Below are 16,749 nucleotides of genomic sequence, written 5' to 3'. Positions count from 1 at the left end.
AGCTGACCTGTATAGGTGTTTGAATATGGAATGTCCAGAATGGCCCTGCACTTGGGGCTGTCGGGTTACTGAATTGGGAAATTTAGTTCTCCCATAATTATTGGTCAAATTAGGCCCATGATATGTCAAATTAAAGTTTGATGTGTCTAGTTTGCTGTAAAAAATTTGAGAAAAATTGGTAGGGTAGTTTTCCCAGAATCATTGAAAGAGTAGAGGTTGGAGCCTTGTTTGAGGTTGGCTGGCAGCTTTGCTTGTCCAACGTCTAACGTGATAACCGAAGCAAATGAGAACTTTATGGAGCGTCTGATAGCTTATTGGAAAGATAATTAAGTCTAGAATAATATACTAAAAGATGAGAGGTTCGTAGCATGCTGATTTTCTGCAGTGTCTAGATTACTGAACCATGTTCAGTTATGTAAAAACCGTAAAAGTGAGAATTACGCTATGTGGGTTTATGGGAACCCCTTAGTGACTTGAGAGAAGTATTATATGATAGTTAGTCAATTGTTTTAATTAATTTGCGCTTAGTTTCAGTTATGATCACAGCTTTTACTCATTACGTTTTATTATTATTTTAAATGCTCGAGTAATGAAAAGGTAAAAATTTACTCGCATTTTTATAAATGAACTGCTGTGATTGTAACTGCGCTTAATATTATAATCAATGTTAACAATAATGGTACGTAACGGGCTGTTACACTCGCCATATGTTCCTATTATGTGACGTGTATACTACAAATGTGCAGCAAACTGACAAGGCACTGAATCTGGTAAAAAGTATAATTTTCATTGCTAATCATGACTTATCTGTTTTGTTTGATTCCAGAGAAATACATTCTTTCAGTATGTGGCTATGGGGTTTAATTTAAATGTAACAAGATGGATCTCTGTATGCATATTACTACTACTACATGAGAGGTTAGTTATTCTTCCTTCATTTGTAATGATGTTGAGTTTCTGTATGAAGGCAAGGGTTACACTGTTGATCCGATTGTCTTACCCCTAGCCTCGGTTAATTTGATTTTGGGAATGGACAGGTTGTCTTAAAACTGCGCAATGATTGATTGCTGCGAAAAGAGGTTGATTTTATCTCCTCAGAAGCCCACTGTTAATCCTTCTCCTTATTTGTCTGTATGTCAAACTATTAAGGCCTTGAAGGCTGGGGCTTTGGGCTATGTATTGTTGGGTGGTCTGATTGGTGAGAAGGAAGAAGAAATTTTGAGTATTCCGGTGGTGAATGAGTTTGCAGATGTTTTCTGTGATGAAATACCAGAATTCTCACATGAGAGGAAGATTGAATTCTCCATTGACCTGTTGCCTGTTGTGGGGCCTATCTCTTTGGCTCCATACCGGATGTCACCGCTGGAATTGGCTGAAGTAAAGAAATATATTGAAGGGCTATCTGCGAAAAATTTTATCAGACCTAGTGTGTCCCCGTGGGGAGCACCTGTGATTTTTGTAAAGAAAAAGGATGGTAGCATGCGGTTATGCACTGACTACCGGCAGTTGAACAAAATTACTAAAAAGAACAGGTACCCTTTGCCACGAATTAATGATCTTCTGGACCAACTGAGGGGTGCTTGTGTGTTTTCTAAGATTGACCTTTGGTTCGGCAATCACCAGATCCGGATTAAGCCGGAGGATGTGCCTAAAACGGTGTTTTGATCCAGATACGGACATTTTGAGTACCAGGTAATTCCATTCGGACTCACTAATGCTCCGGCGATGTTCATGGATTACGTGAATCGCATCTTTAAACCATATCTGGACCAGTTTGTTATTGTATTCATTAATGATATCTTGATTTATTCTAAAAGTAAAAAGGAGCATACAGATCATCTGAGGACTATGTTACAAGTGCTGAAAAAGAAAAAGCTGTATGCAAAGTCGTCTAAGTGTGAATTCTGGCTATTTGAGGTGCAATTTATGGGACATGTTATTTATGCTAATGGCATTGCAGTAGACCCGGGTAAAATAAAAGTGGTGAGTGACTGGGAACGACCTAAGATTGTGATTGAGATCAAGAGCTTTCTGGGTTTAGCTGGTTATTATCGCAGGTTTATACAAGGTTTTTCCACAATGGTACTGCCATTGACCCGCATGACATGGAAGGATACTCCTTTTGTGTGGACCCAAGAATATAAATAGTGTTTTCTGACGCTGAAAGAGAAATTAACTACAGCTCCTGTGCTGACTCTTCCGGATCCGGAAGGTGAACTTGAGTTATATTGTGATGCTTGGTCTTCGGATTTATGATCTCAATTAAAACTCAATATAAATTGAATTACTTACCACCAATGGCTTCTTAAGGTTCAAGGGAGGGATATACTAGTCTTCAAGCAAGCCAAACCTCCATTAATGGCCACATCAAGCTCCAAATTCGTCCTCCAATGGAGCCAAGGATCTCCTCACACAATGATTTTCAAGAGAAATACACAAAATGAATGTTGTTCATTAGATGATTCGGATGAACTTTCATTTAAATGGTTAAGTGTTTTGATGGAGGAATTAGAAGCCACATTTTGCTCCTCCTCAAGGTGATGGCCGCGGATTTTAGAGAGAAGGTGGGTGAGGAAGATGGTTATAATAACCCTAATTATATGACTTTTAAATTAGAGGGTTATGATGAGGACCTTATGGTCATAAATGGAATGAGGATGAATTTCTAAGAACTTTGATATCCATATAGAGGATATGTTACACATGTGAAATTTCTTATGTTATTTTTGACTGCTGATGCAGTAACAGTCAGTAAAATAGCTCTAAGTTAGCAAATTATAGTTAGAGAGCTAATATAATGATATAAACATCATGAATGAGGTTAGTATATGATTTGATAAAGATTGATACCCATATTGTGGTATTTTGAAAAAGTCACTTCTGCCGGGTATTTTGTACTGCTGTAGAAGCGGCTGGTAGAATCCCGGAACGGGAAAAAGATGAGAAAATGGAAATGAAGACCAATATATGCCTAACAAGTCATAATTAGACTAAAGAGCCGTTTGGATTAGCTTTTTTTAAATTAAAAGTTACTTTTTTTTCAAAAAAAGCACTTTTATTGTAAAGTGCATTTGGATGACTGCTTTTAAAAAAAGCAGAAGTCATAAAAAAAGCAGAAGTCATAAAAAAAGCCAAAAATATGCTTTTTCCATAAGCTAAAAATTTTAGCTTCTAAAAAAAGCAAAAGTCAAAAGCCAATCTTTTTTTCAAAAAAAAAATATTTTTTTAAAAGTCTAAATAGTTTTAACTTTTATAAAAAGCACATTTAAAATAAGCAGGGCATAAAAGTAGCTTTTTTTAAAAATTATTCCAAACACACTCTAATAATGTTAAGGTTAAGAAGATTATGAAATCCGGGTACATTTAAGAACCCTGGTAAAGACTATAGTGCAATTAAACAACTGTTAGTGGATCTGTGATCGACTAATCAAATTTTTAAGTTATGAACATGATAATTAGACAAAATTAATGTTAATTACTTAAAGTTAGAGTCTTGGGTGTTTCCGGGTAAAAATTTGACAACGGTCCAGATAAAAATTACATTGAGTCTCACTAAAGGATAAGGGCCACTTAAGTGACATGGCAACGAGTGGGATGACTAATTATGGGTATAGAGCCTTCTCTAAGGAAAAACTTAAAGGTGTGAACTTGAAGATGTAAGCTTCACCTTGGGAAAAGATGACCCAAAAAGGCTTTCTTTCTTCCTCTTTATGCCACGGTTTTGTGTATGGGTGGGGTGTATGATGCTAAAAAATTTTAAAAAGAAAAGGTTTTGATGATTGTTCTTCAGGGTGTGAGTTTTGAACCAAGAAATGGTTGATTTGATGTGTAAAGGTGCAACCTTTGGATCCTTGTGTGGATTCCATGAAAAAATGATGAACTTGAACCCTAAAGGAGACACCTATGATTTGGCCATGTCATGGGATCTAGGATTTGATGACTAAATTTTTTTATGAAGTGATTAAGTGTGGAAAAATCCTAAGAGGAACTAAGAAAGATTAATTAAGTGGGTTATCTTTAAGTGAAACCTATTAATCTTGATTAATGATGGCTAAAAACCCTAATAAATATCATTAATAAAATCTACCCCCTTTGATATAATATGGATTAGTTGTGTTAAAAATAAGGAAATCATGGATTAGTGGATTAATTAAGTGTAGGTACTAATTAACTAATGAAATGACTAAGAAATAAGCTTAAAAATACTATTTTAAACACCTAAGCAATTCGGCCATATGTGATTAATTTAGGGTCACTATGTTAACATTAATATTAAGACCTAATTAGGACATTAATCTAGTGGTTAAATGAGGTGGACTATGCATAATACACTAATTAAATATTAAACCCTAAAAATGAACCTAATTAGGGTTTAGGAACACTAATCATTCAATTAGTGAACTTGAGGTACCATGACATAATATGACTATGTGGGATTTCATAATGTGATCTAATAAAAGATAAAATCCAATAATTAAAGTGACTTAGAGTTGCTAACCAAAGGTAATTAAGGTTTGATAATTAAACACACTTAGGGTTAAATGACCAATTTTTAGGCTAACTTGGGGAAAACATATCTCCCTCCACAGAAGTCCTATAGGGATGTGCCTTATATCATTTTGAAGCTTGAGATGTTAGATATGTGGTGTCAAAATGTGGTATCATTTGAAGATGTATAGCATTATGTAGGTTCGATTGAGTGGAGACTACCTTGGGAGGCCATGTGCAGGGGCTGTACATGGCTACAACTTCCACGAATATTTTCTCCCTCAGTTCTTACTCAAATTAGGCCCATAATATGTAGAATTAAATCTGAAGGTGTCTATTTGTCTGCATAAAAATTTTAGAGCTATTGTTTTAGTATATTTTCCAAAATCGCAGAAATGATAAGGGATATTTAGGGCTCTGTTCGGAGTTGGCAGACAGCTTTGCTTGTCCAACTTCAAATGGTGAGAACCGAAGCTAGAAAATTTCAAATGAAGTATGTGATACCTTGTTGGAAATTTAATGGAGTCTAGATTAACATACTAAAAGATGATAATTTATAACAAGTGAGTAGCGCACAGTGACTAGAAAACAGAAGCATGTACAGTTGTGGAAAAATCGCAAAAGTGATATTTGAGCTAATTGGACTTATGGGAACCCTTAGTAACTTATAATAAGTATATATACGGCTTGGATGAGTGAAAATAATCTAAGTTACCTTAGTGATCCTTGAGTGTGATTCGAAGATTATGCAAGGTGCTTAAACTACGTGGTTGATTGTGTAATAAGTGAACACTTCATAATACACTAAAATACGTAATTATGTAATAATTGGCCTAGACTTGTAATGGGAATATTATTGGCATGTAAGAATGAAATGTAGAATCATTAAGTGATTGAGTATTAATGATGTAAATGATTCCTGCTCAGTGAGGTAAGCTCCTGGTTTTGGTTGCTCTTCTCTCTTGTGGCCCCACCATGATGGTAGGAATTATAGTTGTATTGTATGAAAGTATGTGGTATAATGTATATGTGCATTCATTCACATTTATATAGAAGTTATATGATTCTTGATGTTATGATGATGCACTGATGATATATGTTTTGAGAATCCTGGCCAGTGATTATGGTATGTAGGCTGCCTATGACATGACTCTAGGAACTATTTCATACAGAGGTTGTGTTGACTGTCTATGGCTTGACCCTGGAGTCACACATGTGTAACCGTCTATGGCTTTGACCCTAGGGTTACACAAGGATGATATGATGATGTTATGTTTATGTTGTATGCTTGTATTATATGCTATATATCTGACTTGTCATGCATGAAGTGGGCTCAGGGGATTAGAGGATCCTCTATGAACCTTGAGCTTACTGAGATGTGTTATCTCACCCCGTTTGGGGATATCATTTCAGGTACCCAGAGTAGTGGTGATGCTTCTAGGGGCAAGCCCCCCGCCTTGGAGTAGTGAATGACGCTGATGATTTATCTTTATTATGTTTAGACTCTACGATGGCAAGTATATGTATTAACATGTCCTATTATCTTATGTTGAGACTATGTTATGTATTTATTTAGGCTTATGATTGTATGATTGAAGCCATGGATTATTTACTGATGCTTAGACATTTGGAGATTAATATAGACTTGACGCATGTATTCAGTTATTTGGGCATGGAGCTATATTGTTTGTATTAGGTTATGTGTATGTGTGGGACCCATGTTCCCAGTTATCTGAAATACAGCCATTATGCTGTCTGTGAGACTCCGTTTGGAATGACACTTGATGTCATATCCGGATGGTCAACGGCCACTAGTGATGGCCAATGGTTTTAATCAGTAGACTTAGATGTTAATGATACGCGAATGCAATATATCAGATGAACGCTTTGAAAATGTTTTAGAAAATATTTTGGAAAAAGTTTACTTGTATTTTTATAAGACGCTTTATTATTCTTTTAAACTAAAGTCTTTCATTGTGTATGCTAAATATCATGTGTGTTAACAATCGGAGTACTACGGGGTGTTACAATGGTGGAATAGTGTTAGCCATGTGGCTTAAGTTGGTTTAAGTGGGGTGGGTTCCACATGCCACCTCACACAATTCAAATCATCCCCTTCACACACTGATCTCCAATTAATTCATGAACTATCCATTAAATCAAAAAATTTAACATTCACCAAAGTCCTTTAATTACCCTTAAACAAATGAATCCGGAGTTTCCCGATAATTTGGTGAAATTATTGTTTTACCCATAGTGGTGTACCGTTGGCATGTTTCCCAAAAACCCTAAAATTCATCAAATAATATCACTAAGCTTATTTCTTGGTTCTAAGTACCTTTTTCAACATATATTCAATCTTAGAGCCTTAATCTCACTTTTCACATTTTTCGGTGCAACTGTACTGCAATATTTCATCCGGTAAAAATACTATTTATCAGTTTTCCAGAAATTTGGCTAACCACTCAATTTTCCGTTCTGAATCCATTTCTAGTATTATTTTAATCAATTGGGGCCTAATTTTATCATTTTACAATTTAGGGTTACGTATTTGTTGATTTACCGTTTTAACCTTCGTACTTATTTTGACCCCAAACTTAATATTTTCACTACACATACCCTCAATTTAACTATTAATATGTATTTTAAATATGTTAGGTGTTATACCAGTTATGTTTGGCTAATTTCTTTAGTAGTTAGGGTTACAAATCTAAAGTGAATCTTTGTGTGATTTAATTTGGTTTTCAATAAAATCTATCTCCAATTATTGTGTGTTTATCTTGAATTTACTATTCAATTTCTTGTATGACTTGATCAACCATATAGGAATAAAGATGGTTTGATTTTGATTAGAAATAGTTGGGATCTTAATCTGGACTAAGATAAACACCAATACTTGCATGTTCTACATATAGACGTGTAGGAATTGCAAACATGTGAGATTCATTGCGCTCAAGGCTTAATCTAAAAAAGGTTTCTAAGTGATGGGACGTAAATTTGTTCCCTTCTAAGCCCATTTTGATGGCAAAATACCATACGTTCCCTCATCTGATGAGCAACTTCAACATGAAAATCACTTGTTTTACACATTTGTGACAAAAACACAGTGGGGGAACGAATGGTAACGTACTCCTTTAAAATATATTAAAAGGGGAACAGACTGAGACGCATTTAATGCACCTGCTCCATTCATTTAATGCTTTTGTACACTTTGCAGATAACGTAGAGTTAAAGACTTCTAAAAAGCAAGGCGGTGCACCAACTGAGCAGCTGGAAACGTGAAGAGCAGAGAATCAAGAGTTCTCATTGGCTGAAAACAAAAGCAAAGCACATGAAGGTATGCAAACAACGACTAATCATCACCAAATCCTGTTCCATCCAGCAATTCGCGCAAGCTTCACACTCTGCTGCCACCGTCCCGTCTCCTCATTCAAGCAACTAGCTCCAAAGGAATTACAGTCTTGCCACTCCTGTTCCAGCTATAAATAGGACTACCCTCACACAAAAACATCATCGAATCCTAGAGGGTTTGCAGTCCGAAAGGAAGAGATCACTTAGTAGTAGTTAGTAACTTAGTTTAATTTTAAGTTGTAACTGTAGTTAAGTGACACCCCTTCTTCTCTTCTCTGTAAACAACCATCAAGACTCCTCTCGAGCAAATACCCATCTTTCTCCATTTTCTGTTTTCTTTTGTAAACTGTCTTTTAAATTAATATAAGTGTTTTTCTCTTCGTTCCAATCGTTATCTCTTGACTGAATCTCGAGTCTATGTGATCTCAGTTGAGAATAATTATGTTTAAACTATCAGCCATGAGCTGAACTATCTGTGGAACGGGTAAACTGTGAAACTCTTAAAGAACTGTTTTCAAAACTCTTGACCGAAGCTTTTTGTATTTCTTTGGCTAAGTAAGCTATATTCATTGTGCGCCAATGGAAATTGGGTACATACTGAGAAAGGAACTTCCATAAGGAAGGGATTTCAGACAGCTTAGCCATTGGGGGAAGGTATATGTCATGGCAAAAACCCTACTGGCCACCTTAGGAATAAGGGGCCAACTCGTCCATTTTAAGGTTCTGAACTAAGTACCTGTTGGAGTCAAGGGAGCCATAGGAATATGGAAACTTGTGAGCCATCTAGACAATGAGCTGTGGAATCAGAGTTGGCAGGCAAAGAAACTGGGACAAAGCCAAAATGTGCTAAGTCTTGAGCAGAGAAAACAGCCCCTTTAAGAGTGAAGCAGTGAATCCGTTCCTTCTGTTAAACTGTTTTAACCACCACCCTGTTGTCTCTTGATTATAGTTATTTCTGTTATAGTAGTTTTTATTTTATTTTATTTAGTACTTATAAAAACTCCAATGATTATTATCTCACCTTCTTCTAAACAGGAAGGATCACATACATAACGCAGCGAGAAACTGTTTGCCATCAGATTGAACCTACTGTTCCTGAGGAACGTTGTCAAGACAATAGGGAACGTTTGACCAGACGGTTCATTTACTAACATTTCTTCTCATTTTCATTCTTTATAAACAGTGATAAAACAATAATTAGCACTCTATCCTCGTGGGAACGATAATTTGGGCATTAATACTCCCTTTATTACTTGATGCGTGCACTTGCGCACTTGTGTTGGAACTAAGGGACGAATCTGTGTTTTGCAAGAACAGAGGAATGTCCCCTATCAGAACTTATATTTTTCCACCATCTGCAAACCACCCAACAAGTTTTTGGCGCCGTTGTCGGGGATAGAAACACTAACTGTTGTTCGTATCATTGTTTTCTAACACATATACTATATATCTGACTTTACTTTTATATTTTTTTCTCTTTATCACTGAATCTGCTGTGCGTATATATACCCTGTGCTATTGGTTTATGAGTGAAGAGTTTGAAACAGACTCTGACCACTCCATTGAAGTACTTGAGTTTCTCTTTGATCCTGAGCCAGAACGTACACTCCATAGGAGAAGAAGGAACCTCAGGGAAGAATTTCCTGAAAACATGGCTGATCACAATAATAACAATGAAAAGGTTCCCCCTGAACAGAACTTCAGAACTTTGGCTGCTCAACAGACCAGATAGGGGAGTAATCCTTCCCCCTGTAGCACCAAATTTTGAACTAAAACCTATCATGTTCCACATGATTAGGGAAGCAGGGGTCTTCAATGGACTCCCTGTAGAAGATCCTTACACACACCTCACAACATTCCAAGATATTTGTGATAATTTTAAAGCTGAGGGTGTAACAGAGGAGATAATGAGAATGAGGTTGTTCCCTCACTCCTTGGGCTTAAAAGCTAAAACATGGATGAAAACTCTCACCCCTGGATCAATCCACACATGGGAAGAACTCTCTAACAAGTTCATAGAGAGGTTTCTCCCAATGTCTCGACAAGCTAATGTTAGAGCTGAAATCTCTAACTTCAGAATGTTTATGGAGAAAATCTCTATGAAGCATGGGAGAGATACAAGGACATCATAAGAGAATGTCCAAACTATGGGGTAGAGAGTTGGGGAGTGTTACAATCTTTCTATAAGGGACTTGACCATACTTCTCAATCTCACCTAGATTTTGCTGCAGGAGGATATTTCTTTACAGGAACACTTGAATCAAGGTACAAAATCATAGAAGGGACTGCTGAAAGATGTCTCCAATGGGCAATAGACAGAGTGAGCCCAGTGAGGAAGCCAGGCATGCTAGAACTGGATAAACAAACAGCCATGGAAGCCCAGCTGGCATCACTCATGAATGAAGTGAAGAACCTGAGAGCTGACCAAGAAGCACCAAGGATGGAAGTCTTACAACTCACAGCAACTGAAACAGAACCATGCTCAGCCTGTGGTGACCTTCATAACTCAACAGACTGTCCATCCACTGCATTGGTGTGTTATGCAGAAAATTTTGGCAATAGGAACTTCACCAGAGACTATCAACAAGCAGGACGAAATACACATTCAAGCCCTGGAGGAACTATCATTAAGGATCAGAACCACAACACCCAATGGAGGCCACCCATTAACCAGAGACCATTCAACAACAATCAGCAGCAGTATCAGCAAGGTAGCAGCAGTGGAACATTTGAACAAAGAAGAAACAACTACGTTCCGTTCCACAGAGATGACCAACGCATCAACACCCTGGAAAATTATGTCAAGGAATATGTCACCAGGAATGATGCAGTGGTCAGGAACATTGAGTCCCATCTGGGGCAGATTGCTGCCAACCTTCAAACCAGAACACCAGGATCACTACCAGGGGACACTGAGGTCCCCTCAACCATTTCTGAAACCCCTTGAGAGGTAAGTACCATGTCTAGCTAAAGACATTAAACTAAGTTTTGGGCACTGTTTGCAAATTCCAACATCACTCCCACCACTCATGAACTTCTGCTAGTTGGGGGCTGCAAGTCCAAATCTACTGCATCATTAAGCACATTCCTTTTGATGCAGTAACCCTCATCTATAACAGCCTGAAGAAGGACATGAGGAAGACCACAGTCTGCCTCCCCTGCCTCATCACCAAGCTCTGTTTGAAAGATGGTGTAGAAGAACACCCATATGACATCAAACAGGTGGCATCTATCCTTGATGCTAAGACCTGGAACGGTCTTAAAAGCACCTACATTGACACCACCCAACCTATTCCTGCCAATCTCAGACGCTCCCCCACCGGTGATGATGAAGAAGAAACCCCTATGGTCTCACAGAAGAAGGCCACCAAGACGACTCCTTCAAAATCTTCCCCTTCTGCCCACGTTCCAGCAAGGAGAACTGTCTCTCCTCCCACCAAGGTAAAGAAGGATGCCCTTGTTGCTACTGATGGCAAACAGGGCAAGAAGAAATCTCCTGCCAAAGTTCCCCCAAGAAAGGGGAAACATTAGAGTCAGAGGCTAAAGAGGGTCCTTAGCAGCAACAGTCCAGAGGGAGCATCCTCTGCAAAACCTATCACCCTCTCTGACAAGGAGGAGGAGAGTGAAAACAATAAGCCTTTGGCAAAAAAGCTGAAGGCTGGCAGAATGTCAGCAACCAAACCAGCTGCCAAGGAGACGTCCCCAAGCAGCTCAGACTCTACATTTTCTTACATTCCGTCCCCACCACCTGTTCACTCTCCACCAAGACAAATCACCCCACAACCCTCTCCTAGGCAGCAACAAGGAGAGGGAAGAACAGAAAAAGAAGCAGCATCTGCTGCAGAGACATCAGTGGCTGAGCAAGAGGCTCAGCCACAGAAGAAAAATGACAAAGGAAAGGGGGTTCTCATAGAACCCCCTAAGAAGAAAGCAAAGACAACAGACCCCAGGAAGATCAATCTGGGAGGTCCTCTGTCATACCCTGTCATCCGTCCTGATACATCTAGGGACGAAGCTCTTGCCAGAGCTTTGGCAGAAGAAGAAAGGATGGCAATTCCTCCACTGATGGAGGAACAAGCTGAAGCCATGTCCTCCTCATCCAGACCACCAGTGGATGAGCCCAACCCAACACTTGTCATACCTTCTGCTACTGGCAACATCCAGCAGAAGAGGCAACCACCCTCCTCCCTCACAACAGCAATCCGCATCTCAGCTAGGAAAAGATCCCAAATTGGGATTGCTGAGATCTTTGAAATATTGGGGGAGAAATTAGAAAAACGGTTGCCAGCCAAGAAGTCTGTTCCCCAACCTGATATGACAAGCAGTAATGAAGAGCTGAAAGCTCTAAGGGACGGGCTGGCACAACTCTCATCTGCCTTCAACACCTTCCAACAACAGCAGAAGGAGGAGAAAGAACAACAACTCAGCACCATAAAAGCAGCCATCAAGGAAGCCAGTGCTGCATCCTATGAATCAACACTCCAAGCAGTACAAGGAGAAATTGCTAAAGCGGCTAACTCCCTAATCCTTTCCAACTCTCTGCGCAACTACACAGCAGAGCTCTTACTCAACAGACTCGTCTCCAAACAAGCTGAAGAACGTAAGGAAACCAAAGAAACCATCAGGGCCTTTGGAACGTACCTGGAGAGGAGAATTTATGAGTTGGAAATGAGACTGCTGGATGTTGAAAAACAAGTCATCCATTTTCGCAGTGGCAGAACCATGATGAGGTCCTCCATCAACTCCCTGGTTGCAATTATCAGTGATCTACTAAAGGATGCTGAGAAATGGCTCCCTGCACATGAAGTCCTCAGATTAAACGATCTGCTCAAGAGGAGACCATTGACACAGGAGGAGATTGATGAAGCCAAGGAAGCTGAAGTTGCAAAAAGGAACCCTTGGGACAGAAGACCTCCCCAATGAAAAGGAGAAAACCCTCCTATCTATCTTAGCTTAGTTTATTTTTCAGTTCTGTTTTAATTTCTTTTCCTTTCCGTTCCTTTGTAATTAATCTTTTTTGCAATGAAAAAGACTTTTTGATCAAACTGTTTGGTATATCCATGCATTTCAGTTATAGTATTAAGATTGCTCAATTCTTTTGGATTAACTAACATACATGAAACATAAAGTCACTGACTAATCATACTTGTTCTTTCTCTGAGTACTTGAAAATAGAAATAGAGCAGGGAATTTAATACTCAGATTTTTGAAAGAAGCTGATCTGTGTGAACTCAAACTGGTAAGGAACGGAAAAATGCCAAACACCTACTTCTGAGAGCGTTCCTGAGGTGTAACCACAATGAAACTTCTCAGCTTGCCTTAATGCTGTAAGTACTGCTGAAGATAGATGAATTCTGCTGTCAAGGATCAAAACAGAATCACACACTCACCTCACCTCCATCATACACCATCTGTTCAAACAGAAAGAACAAGGAACGTACTCAACAATGAACAAAAAAAGGACAGAAGAAAAACAAAGAAAAAGGGGAACAACCATCCCAAAGAATTCAAGAAAAACCAGAAATCCTTCCTCCAAAGGGGGAAAAGGTTCAAGAAAAGGAGTTCCCTCAAAACAGAAAAAGTCCAAGTTCAAAGGCACAAAAGCTAAACGTTCCTTGATCCCACAAATCAGACCCCCACTTCTTCCACATTTCCATACACTTACCCATCAAAGAATCCTTGGAATGAAAGACAGCTGTACTTCATAGGAACGCAACAGAAAGGCAAGTTCTGAAGAATCTCATCCAGGAATGGACAGAGCAAACACCAACCCATGTGTGACAGTGAGACAAAAGATCAGCAACCTTCTCTTATCTGGGGACATAATCCTCTTACTGTTTACTATGGAGAGTAGTTCATTTTCTGAAAAGTTCATGGTTGCTCAAGTTCCTTTCTGTTATGCTATTCTTTTAAATTAGGCAGACCAATACAATATTTCTGAGTTGTTTGAGGACAACCAACAGTTTAGTTTTGGGGTGTTTGATGGGACGTAAATTCGTTCCTATCTAAGCCCATTTTGATGGCAAAATACCATATGTTCCCTCATCTGATGAGCAACTTCAGCATGAAAATCACTTGTTTTACACATTTGTGATAAAAACACAGTGGAGGAACAGATGGTAACGTATTCCTTTAAAATATATTAAAAGGGGAACGGGCTAAGATGCATTTAATGCACCTGCTCCATTCATTTAATGCTTCTGTACACTTTGCAGGTAACGTAGAGTTAAAGACTTCTAAAAAGCAAGGCGGTGCACCAACTGAGCAGCTGGAAACGTGAAGAGCAGAGAATCAAGAGTTCTCATTGGCTGAAAACAAAAGCAAAGCACATGAAGGTATGCAAACAACGACTAATCATCACCAAATCCTGTTCCATCCAGCAATTCGCGCAAGCTTCACACTCTGCTGCCACCGTCCCGTCTCCTCATTCAAGCAACTAGCTCCAAAGGAATTACAGTCTTGCCACTCCTGTTCCAGCTATAAATAGGACTACCCTCACACAAAAACATCATCGAATCCTAGAGGGTTTGCAGTCCGAAAGGAAGAGATCACTTAGTAGTAGTTAGTAACTTAGTTTAATTTTAAGTTGTAACTGTAGTTAAGTGACACCCCTTCTTCTCTTCTCTGTAAACAACCATCAAGACTCCTCTCGAGCAAATACCCATCTTTCTCCATTTTCTGTTTTCTTTTGTAAACTGTCTTTTAAATTAATATAAGTGTTTTTCTCTTCGTTCCAATCGTTATCTCTTGACTGAATCTCGAGTCTATGTGATCTCAGTTGAGAATAATTATGTTTAAACTATCAGCCATGAGCTGAACTATCTGTGGAACAGGTAAACTGTGAAACTCTTAAAGAACTGTTTTCAAAACTCTTGACCGAAGCTTTTTGTATTTCTTTGGCTAAGTAAGCTATATTCATTGTGCGCCAATGGAAATTGGGTACATACTGAGAAAGGAACTTCCATAAGGAAGGGATTTCAGACAGCTTAGCCATTGGGGGAAGGTATATGTCATGGTAAAAACCCTACTGGTCACCTTAGGAATAAGGGGCCAACTCGTCCATTTTAAGGTTCTGAACTAAGTACCTGTTGGAGTCAAGGGAGCGATAGGAATATGGAAACTTGTGAGCCATCTAGACAATGAGTTGAGGAATCAGAGTTGGCAGGCAAAGAAACTGGGACAAAGCCAAAAGGTGCTAAGTCTTGAGCAGAGAAAACAACCCCTTTAAGAGTGAAGCAGTGAATCCGTTCCTTCTGTTAAACTGTTTTAACCACCACCCTGTTGTCTCTTGATTATAGTTATTTCTGTTATAGTAGTTTTTATTTTATTTTATTTAGTACTTATAAAAACTCCAATGATTATTATCTCACCTTCTTCTAAACAGGATGGATCACATACATAACGCAGCGAGCAACTGTTTGCCATCAGATTGAACCTATTGTTCCTGAGGAACGTTTGACCAGACAGTTCATTTACTAACTTTTCTTCTCATTTTCATTCTTTATAAACAGTTATAAAACAATAATTAGCACTCTATCCTCGTGGGAACGATAATTTGGATATTAATACTCCTTTTATTACTTGATGCGTGCACTTGCGCACTTGGGTTGGAACTAAGGGACGAATCTGTGTTCTGCAAGAACAGATGAACGTCCCCTATCAGAACTTATATTTTTCCACCATCAGCAAACCACCCAACACTAAGCATTTATAATTTTAATTAGGTTAAAGGGTTAAATAACTAAGACATTAGGAATTTAACCAATTATCATTCAGATGATGAATCATTTGGTAACAATGAGGTTAGAAATTTATTGAATCAAGTTAAATCACTTAAAGGGGGATTAGAGGTGAAGTAAAATCTAATTGCGTGTTCCATTTTTTATTTTCAAGTCGTCTTTTAATTGTTTTCTTAAATTGTTTTCTTTAATCGTTTTTAATCAATTATCGATTTCCTGTCCAAACCACTTTTGAATTGTCTAACTTAGATAAAAATAGTGAATTATTGCTTGAAATTAGTCCTTATATGAACAATCTCACTTATCACTTTATTGCTTGAAAACGACCGATATACTTGTCGTGATCATAACACTAACAACATGAACTCCTTGTCATGTTCTTCATGTTTCACATATTCCTTAATAGAGGAAGCCTTGGGACGATACTGCTTTAGTTCATCCCATTTCCTTTTTTGTGCCCAAGATTTTCAGTAAATGACTGTGATGGTTGTTGCCTCATTTGACAAATTTCTTGTTGAAGTTCGAAAACCCAAGAGATATTGTTCTCATTGGCAAAGTGTTCTTTAATTGAATCCCAATATTCTTTTGTTTAATCCGAGTAAGCAAAGATCTTATAGATTTCAGATTCTATGGAATTGAAGATCCAGGTTATGACTTGGTTATCACTTGACTTCCATGCATTATATTTGGGGTCAGTGGTTGCCAGAGAATCTTAAGTGATATGGTCTTCTTTTGAGTGACTGCAGAGCGCTACTATGACAGCCTTAGCCTAGGTCATGTAGTTTCGACCATTAAGGAGTGATGCAGTGAGTTGATTTGTTGATTCGATGGCTATTCCTTTCTCCGATGCAACGATTGTTGTTACGATGAAAGATTTTTGGTATTTTGGGTTTCAAGAATCGATTGACGGAAAGAGAAGAAAAAGATGCTGATACATGTTAATAAACTAGAAAAGTGGTGGATGTGAAAAGACGGAATAGTCCCTGAAATCAGTCTCTAATACCATGTAAATAAAGTAGAAAAATAAAAGAACACTCACATAGCACAACTGTTTTGGAGGTGAGGTCAAGTGACCTACATCCTCACTCAAAAACTTCTCCTTTCTTGATACTCTAAGTGGGGTTCCATTTATATTTAAATAGAATTTGATACAAAGAGGTTAATAGAATTT

The 16,749-nt window shown here is 38.3% G+C and overlaps 1 non-coding gene across 1 annotated transcript; it reads right to left on the bottom strand.

Moving 5' to 3' along the window:
- Positions 1-9,887: 9,887 nt before the first annotated feature.
- Positions 9,888-9,993, bottom strand: LOC133312164 (small nucleolar RNA R71). Its single transcript, XR_009751643.1, has one exon. It is a non-coding gene; the product is annotated as a small nucleolar RNA R71 (small nucleolar RNA).
- Positions 9,994-16,749: the final 6,756 nt, after the last annotated feature.

Source organism: Gastrolobium bilobum, unplaced genomic scaffold (genome assembly GCF_033153095.1).
Source record: "Gastrolobium bilobum isolate Gb01-03AN ecotype WA unplaced genomic scaffold, APGP_CSIRO_Gbil_v1 utg7613, whole genome shotgun sequence".
NCBI classification, from domain to species: Eukaryota; Viridiplantae; Streptophyta; class Magnoliopsida; order Fabales; family Fabaceae; genus Gastrolobium; species Gastrolobium bilobum.
This window is presented reverse-complemented; position numbering and strand designations above follow the sequence as displayed.